Genomic DNA, 8,709 nt, shown 5'->3' with positions numbered 1-8,709 from the left:
ACTTTTTTAAAAACATTTCAAACCATTAAACATTACAAAGTTTGTTTTCAAAATGGTATAATATCAGAGTATCCCAGAAACATAAACACAAATATGAGGAGCTGTACGATTACGCCTTTGACTTCCCATGATCATTTGATGTTCCTGAATCCAAAACTGAAACTGTAAGCCCAAAGCTTAGTGAGTTCCCCCAAAATATCCATACACACAATAATACACATATAATCATAAACAACATACTATGGGTCCAGTCAACCATCAGGTTGGAATACCCTAGGTCCTCAACCATCCGGTTGGAATGCCAATATACTATGGGTCCAATCATCCTTGGGATGTAATACTCCCAAACCACAACCAACATGTTGGAATGCCTACATACTACGAGTCCAATCATCCTCGGGATGTAATACTCACGGCCCAAAACCAATAGGTTGGAATGCCCAGGTCTATTGGATTTCACACAAAGAAAATAATCCTCAACCATCAATCAAACATGTGCACATATAATAGATAATCACATAACAGTCTATAGACAAACAAACCAATCTAACGGATCATAGCCACATATAACATAATACCATCCTATCTACCAGGATACCGATCTAACATATCATACAAGCATAGCATATCAGGATAACAATCCGAAGGGCTGGCCTTGGTGCCTTCGACCCTTGAGTATAGTGAGGAAAACTCAACTCTCAATTGTCGAATCGAAGTGATAACTCAAACTCTACCACCTATAGTTATGATAAGATTATTTCCATAAATTTCCAATTTACCAAAGTACCCTAGAAGTCAACTAGTCAACCCTTAGTCAAAGTCCAAGTCAATGGACAAGGTCAACAATCCATGTTGACCCGACTAGTCGAGTGCATATCACCGACTCGTCGAGTTCTTCCTGAACTCGAGAAGTCGTGAAATCCCCAGTTGAATCGTCGAGTTTCCCTGAAACTCGTCGAGTTCCCCTGAAACTCGCGGAGTTTATGCATGTCCGAATGTCGGGAAAACCCTAGCTGACTAACCGAGTCACCCTACTTACTCGCCGTGTCCATGCAGAAATCCTTACATGACAATCTTCATCGGAATCGCAGAGTTGGCCTTGCAACTCGTCGAGTCCCTTCAGTCCTTTCTCCATTCGGAGGATTTTTAAGCCACTTTAAAGCTCCATAATGCAGATCTAAGCTCCTAAGGCATACTTCTTACGTAAAGTTGCAAACTTTACGTACGTGCACGGTGATAATGGCTCAAATCAAGCTAAAGAAAGGTTCTAGGCAAGGGAAATACTTTAGCATACTAACGGGTGAAACTTTATGTTTTTTGGGACCAAGATGAGCCTAGATTTGAAGTTGCAACTTTAGATCTTGGTTCATCACTCAAAATGGAACACCAACATGCTAAAATGGCCCTAAAACCCAAATATAGAAGGATCTTGCTAGAAGGAGCTCAAGGTAACGACTTGATTCCTTCAATTGATGCTAAACTGGGGTAGGCTTCAGATCCACACACGCTCCTTGCCTCAAACTTCTTGATCTTCAAGATCCTGTCACCAAGATCCACCTTCCAAGCTTAAAACACACAAGTATTGAGAGAAAACAGCGATTTAGGGTTTCTGGTCTCACAAGGAGCTGTAAGGGAGGATAAGGGAGGCTAATGACCCTTTAAATAGGGTGCAAAACCTCGAAAATTAGGGTCTCATTCTTCAGCTCCAACTCGTCGAGTCTTGTCCTCCGACTCGTCGAGTTGGTCACTTAAACTCGCGGTCAAAAGCGTTCCTACTTGACGAGTTAGGGCCTCCAACTCGTTGAGTAGACTTTTCAATATGAAAAATTAAAGCTGTAAAAGTAATACCTAAGAGTCGAGACATTACAACGGTGTATTGGTGTTGTTGCTTTATTTGGATAAAATGACCCTACTTTTGAAAGAAATGGAAAAGGTAACATTTCATTTTATTTTTTACATGAGTTATATGCCATATTTGCACGTAAGCCTCTTCTATTTGGATGGTGTTAGTTTTTTTGAATAATGAAATTTTATTATCAAACTAGCAAAAGACGCAACTAAGGGATTTTAGAGCCAACTACTCCAAAAATCTCTCCACAATGTTGTCGATAAAAAAAACATGACATAAAGGAGCTTATCTCTAAAAATGATTTCATTTAAAAAAGCCATAGAAGCCATATCCCCACACATAAAATCGCCTCCAAACTAATTTTTTGAAGCCTGAACCGAGAATCATCTAGCCATCCGAAAACATCGATCCACCAAATTATTAGGTACGCAACACCACATTTGCCCACTGAACACTTTATGTTGACGATTTTGGTGTCACCATACATTTTGAGCAATTGGAACTAAAATTCGATCTAAGGGGATTATTATTTGTACTTGAGTAAATTACTGAAATCGTCCCTATAGTTTGGTAAAAATTACACGTTTAGTCCTTAACCTTTTTTTTGCACTCGGATAGTCCCTATGGTTTGATTTTGTTGCATTTTCCATCCCTTACATACATAAAGTTAGGGACCAAATGTGCTAGTTTTATCAAACCATAGGGACGAAAAACGCAAAAAAAAATCAAACCACAGGGACGATCCGAGTGCAAAAAAAGTTGGGGACAAATGTGTAAATTTGACCAAACCATAGGGACGATTTCAGTAATTTACTCTTTGTACTTTATATTACATGTTCAATGAATGCAGAGTGCATGCATCTATAAGATTGAACTGTAAGCTGGTACGACAAAAAGGCGGGGGTAAAGGGGGCTGCGTCCCCTTGCAGGGTGCTAGGGGCAATGCCCCTTAGAGGGGTCCTCGGAAATTTGAATTAGTTTCATTATGGAAAAACCAAATTCTAGTGGGTGATTATGATACAACTGATAAATATCGTCAATTTTAGAAACCATTGATTATTACATTAAATTCAAGATTCTCCTAACTAATTTAGAAGATTACACCCTAATCCGTCATGCATATATACGACTCATCTTTTGAGCTGTATAGAGAACCATTTTTCTTAGCTCTTCTTCATCAAAATAATAAAAAATGAATACAAAACTCTATGACCATTTGGCTTGTGTTTCTGTGCTTAGATACACATGTGTCATTTTGGATTATCCTAGACTGGATTTCCTGTAACCCGGACATAGGGTGGAAATGACTGTTAGGAAGGTGAACTCACACGATCCATAAGGAATCCGTTTTTCCACCATCATCCTTTCATTCCCCCAACAATCGAACTGATATCTTCATTAGGTGGAGATGGCGGAATCATACCATGAGTTAACCATAAAGTTCAAAAAACCGGACAAGTTTGAAGGCAATGATTTCAGGCGCTGGCAAAAGAAGATGTTGTTCATGCTGACTACGCTGAAGGTTGCGTATGTGTTGAGTACTCCAAGGCCAGAAGTGGTGGAGAACGAGATATTGGAAGAGACCGGGAAGGAGCTAGTGGGAAAACAATGACTACATCTGCAGAGGTCACAATCTGAATGCTATGGCTGATTCTTTATTCGATGTTCATAGTAAGGCTAAAAGTGTGAAGGAGTTATGGTACACTCTTGGATCAAAATACATGCCTGCGGATGCTTCTAGTATATGAGGTTTATGGTCAGTGATTTTAATAACTATAAAATGCTTGATTCAAGATCATCATGGAACAATGTAAGGAATTCTTTCGCATTTTGGATCAATTTAAATTGCATAACGTGAATATGGATGAAACCATTGCTTTGTCAAGTGTAATTGACAAACTTCCACCATTATGGAAAGACTTCAAACATAACCTGAAGCATCAAAAGGAGGAAGTGTTCATGGTTCAACTTGGTAGTCATTTGCGCATTGAAGCATCCCTTCATGTGTAATAGAGTGACAAAAACAAAGGAAAAGTTGAATCTGGACAACCCTCAGTTCATGAGGTTGAAAACAAACCAAGGAATCCGGACAACAAAGGGAATGGAAAACGCAAGCAGGAATATATCCCAAATAATTGCCACAAAAAGAAAAAGGAACTTTTTTGTTGGATGTGCTTCGAAGTGGGACATTACAAGCGTGATTTTCATGTGAATCTTGGCAACAATGGTGATGGAAACAGTGGAGCCAATGGAAGTGGATGACATGTTGATTTTTGGTACTTACCAAGATCAAATAGATGAAACAAAGAAATTATTGAAAGACTTGGGAGGTATAAGAATTAAGAGGATGAACAAGGGATTAGTGATGAGTCAAAGTCATTATGTTGCGAAAATTCTCAAAAGGTTCAATTTTTGTGATTATTCTCATATGAGCACTCATATGGATTCAAGTGTGAAATTAATGCCTAACACTGGCATTCCCATTTCACAATTGGAATACTCTAAGGCTATTGGTAGCTTGCTGTATGCAATGAAAATTACCAGGCTGATATTGCTTATGTAGTGGGAAAGTTGAACATGTATACTAGTAATCCTAGTGCTCAACATTCGTAAGTGGTCAACAAAGTGTTTAAGTATCTCAAGGGAACCAAGGATTATGGGTCAAGTTACTTGGGATGTCCTTTCGTCTTAGAAGGTCATTCAGATGCAAGTTATATAACCAACATGGAGGACCATTCCTCAAAAATTGGTTGGGTATTCTTGCTTGGGGGAGGTGTCATTTCCTAGTCTTCCAAGAAGCAATCTTGCATTATAAACTCGACAATAGAATCTGAGTTTGTTGCGTTAACTGATGCCAGTAAAGAAGCAAAATGGCTAAGGAATTAAGTCTATCAGTGTAACATTCATAAAATTTCTTGAAAATTTAAACTTTTAAATCAACCCAAAACCATCATTGTTTACAAATTGTTTTCAAAATAAGTTTCAGAAATCCCAAAATAATAAAACGAATCATGAGGAGGTGCATGATCACGCCTTCGCCTTCCCACGATCCTATAAGGTACCTGAAACATAAAGCAAAACTATAAGCCCAAAGCTTAGAGAGTTCCCCCAAAATATCACCACAACTCATAATCATAGATATCACAACAACACGCATACAAAACCTTCAGCATGTCTGGACCGCCACTCCTGGCCTTCAACTTGTCTGGACCGTTCTCCGGGCCTTCGGCCTGACTGGTCTGTCTCACAGGTCTTTAGTCTAGCCATGTCGCCCTGGGTCTATTGGCCTTCAACAAAAAGCAGGACCGCCTCAACCCAACCACACACACATGTCGACATATACATAACTCATAAACTTATAGTCAATCAACAAACAAACACATATATTACAGATCAACAATCATATCATTATGCTATCTACAAGGATACAAATCACTATAATACTCAATCATGCAATAATCAGGATACCCATTCCAAAAGGGCCGACCTTGGTGCCTTCGACCTAACAAGTATAGTGAGGGACACTCATCTCTCAAATGTCAAGCTGCACTGAAATCCTTGACTGCTGACTCACAGAAAGTCCCAAACTATCACAGTAAACAAACATCCAATTAACAATTGGAAAACCATCCTTGACTAAGGTCCCATACTTAAGGTAAATGTCCATTTTACCCTTTTTTCTTAATTGGGAAAAAGTCCCAAATTACTTCTAGGCCCATAATTGGTCCAAGCCCATTGGACCCACTAAGGCCTAAATCCATTGGGTCCACTAAGGCCCATTATAAAATCCTAGGCCCAAAAAGGGCAAGTCCAACAAGGAGTCCAATACTTAAAAATCCTTAGTCCAATATGGGTCCAACTACTAAGCGCAAAACCCATCAATCAAGTCCAAGGCAAAAGTCAAGAGACCCACTGATGCTCCGAACGCACGACGTTCCCTGGTGGAGCGTTGGGTGTTCACCACCAACCCAGATCACGGTCCAAAGTCGGAACACTGGGCATTCCTCAACCAAGCTCAGGGAGTTCGCATGCTGACTCCAAAAAGAGCTTATTAAGCACTTAATGCTTAAAGCCACTCGACCAAACCATGGATCTAAGTCCTAAAGAGCATCTAGAACTATAAAGTCACTAACTTGGTGACTTTGTATGCTTCAAAAGTTTCCAACTCCAAAATATAGTATTCAAATTCCATAAAAGGGCTTAATGTCATGCATGGAGCTTATACAACTCTAAAGATGCGGTCTTTATGAATTTACAACCTCAAAAACGCCAAGAGGAGAAACTCAAAGCCTCAGAAGTGATCACAAACTACTAGATTTCAACTATGGGACCAAAAGGGACTAACATCCATGAAAACCTAGATCTAAGATTTTCATGAGCAAGATTAGAGCTTTACACCCCAAATGAGTTGGAAATGAAGCAGAGAACCAAGATCTATGAGCTTCTTCTTGAACCACCAGCTCGCACCATGCTTCTCCTCTTTGAATGAGCTTCAAACACACACAATGGACTCACAACACTCTTGAAGGTTCTAGGGTTTTGAGATTAGGGTTAGAGAGCTATGGAGGATGAAAATAAGACCAACATCTGGGACTTAAGGTGTTTAAATAAGTCTCAAACCCTAAAAATTAGGGTTTGAGCTCCATGTGTGTATGCGCTGCGTTCCCAAGGGAGCGCCTCGCATTCGAGCTCCGCCTCCAAAATCCAAATTTGTAAGAAATGGTCCCTCCTCCCACTCCAAATTTGCAAAACAAGGCCAAAGGCATTAACTAAATTTATAAGGGACCAATAATGGAAAATACCTGGGCTGGGCGTTACAATAAGATTCCTTTGTGGTCAAAATCGCTATCACCTATATCTATCATTTGTGATAATGCAACCACTTTGGCTAAAGCATATAATCAAGTTTATAATGGCAAGTCTAGACACTTATGTGTTAGATACAAAATGATTAGAAAATAATCATGAATAGTGTGATTTCGGTTGAGTTTGTGAAACCGCAACAAAATTTGGCAAATCATTTGACTAAAGGTCTTACAAGAGACTTAGTGCACAAGATTGTTATTGGGATGGGATTAAAATCCATTTAATTTTGTAACGGCGAGACACCTAATTCCCTTCTAATATGACATTAGGAGTTGAATTCAATGTGGAAAATTCACACTTATATATTGGAACACATGAAGTATACATCCCTTGTGTGTGTTCAGTTACAAGTTGACTAGGTTGAGGTTTAACTTCTTAATAATTCCTTTGATAAAATGTATGTGTAGATACATGAAGTAAAGGAATTACCTACGTGATTGTGAAGTGTAGCCGCATTTCATGAGGTTGGGGACTTGGCCTTGATATAGTCATGAGAGGATTAGAACACACAAATTTATTGTAACATCCTGATTTCCGAGAATAAGATTTTAGGGATTTCATGCAGTTAAAGAAGCCTACTCGATGAGTTAGAGGCACCAACTCATCGTGTAGTGATTAGTCAGCCTGCATGATTTATGAGGTCTACTCGATGAGTCGGAGGACCTCAACTCGACGAGTATGAACTGGAAAATGAAACCCTAATTTCCAAGGTTTTACACCATATTTAAAGGGTCATTATCCTCCCCCTGCCTCCCTTACCGTCCCCCTTGAGCTCAAAAAACCCTAATCTCATCTACTCTCCATTTGTGTGTGTTAAGAAGCTTGGAAGGTGGATTTTGTGAAAAGCGCTTGAAGTCTAAGGAGCTTGGAGCAAGGAGAAGCTTATGGATCTGATTCCACTTCATCTTAGTATCATCTTGAAGGTAACAAGTCATGCTCTCTAGCTATATCTTTTCATGCAAAGGTTTAGGGCCATTTCTAGTTGGTTGTGGGTTATTTCGGGCATTGGGCATGATCTGAAGTTGTAACTTCAGACATGGACTCCTCTAGCCCCTTATAGTCATAAAGTTCTAGTCTTTAGCAAGTTATGGTATTCTCCTTACCTAAAACTTATTCTTTGGCTTGGTTTTGGCCTTTAAGACCTTGCATGCACGTAAAATTTGCAACTTTACGTGGTAACTATGCCTTAGGAAGTTAAATCTACAATTTGCAGCTTTGGGGTAGCTTAAAAACATCTGAATGAGAAATGGACTGGAGGGACTCGACGAGTTGCGTGGTCAACTCGACGAGTAAGATGAAGATTAGCCGTTTTTGGTTCTGCATGGACTCGACGAGTCAAGGAGATGATTCGACGAGTTAGTTAGGGTTTTCTTGACATTTGGACACCGCATGGACTCAACGAGTTGTCTGGAAACTCGACGAGTCAACTAGGGTTTTCATTATTTCTTGATTTCTAGAAGAACTCGATGAGTCAGTAGGCTACACTCGACGAGTTGGGTCAACATGGACTATTGACCTTTACCGTTGACTTTGAATTTGACCAAGGGTTTACTAGTTTGACTTCTGGGGGTATTTTAGTAATTTGGAAATTTATGGAAGTGGATCACTGGTGGATGTAGGTGATTGAGTGTGGAGCTGTATTTGGAGAGTTGACATTTATCATCTCGAGTTTACTTGTGAGATGAGTTGCCCTCATTATACTAACAGGGTTGAAGGCACCAATGCCAACCCTTTTCAAAATTGTATCCAAGTTTATTGCATGATATGCTTATTGATTTGCATCCTGGTAGTTAGGATGGTGATATGCTTAGTGACCTGGTAGGTTGGTATCCTGGTATATAGGATGATGCTATGTTAGTGACCGGTTAGGTCGGTATCCTGGTTATAGGATGTTGCTATGATTAGTGATATGTTAGATCAGTTTGACGGTTATATATGCTAACGTATGATATTCATGTGCACATGATTGTTTGATTGGGGGTTGGGTCGAGGCG

Source organism: Lactuca sativa, chromosome 8, assembly GCF_002870075.4.
Source record: "Lactuca sativa cultivar Salinas chromosome 8, Lsat_Salinas_v11, whole genome shotgun sequence".
In the NCBI taxonomy this organism is placed as follows: domain Eukaryota; kingdom Viridiplantae; phylum Streptophyta; class Magnoliopsida; order Asterales; family Asteraceae; genus Lactuca; species Lactuca sativa.
Note: the sequence above shows the minus strand (reverse complement) of the source record.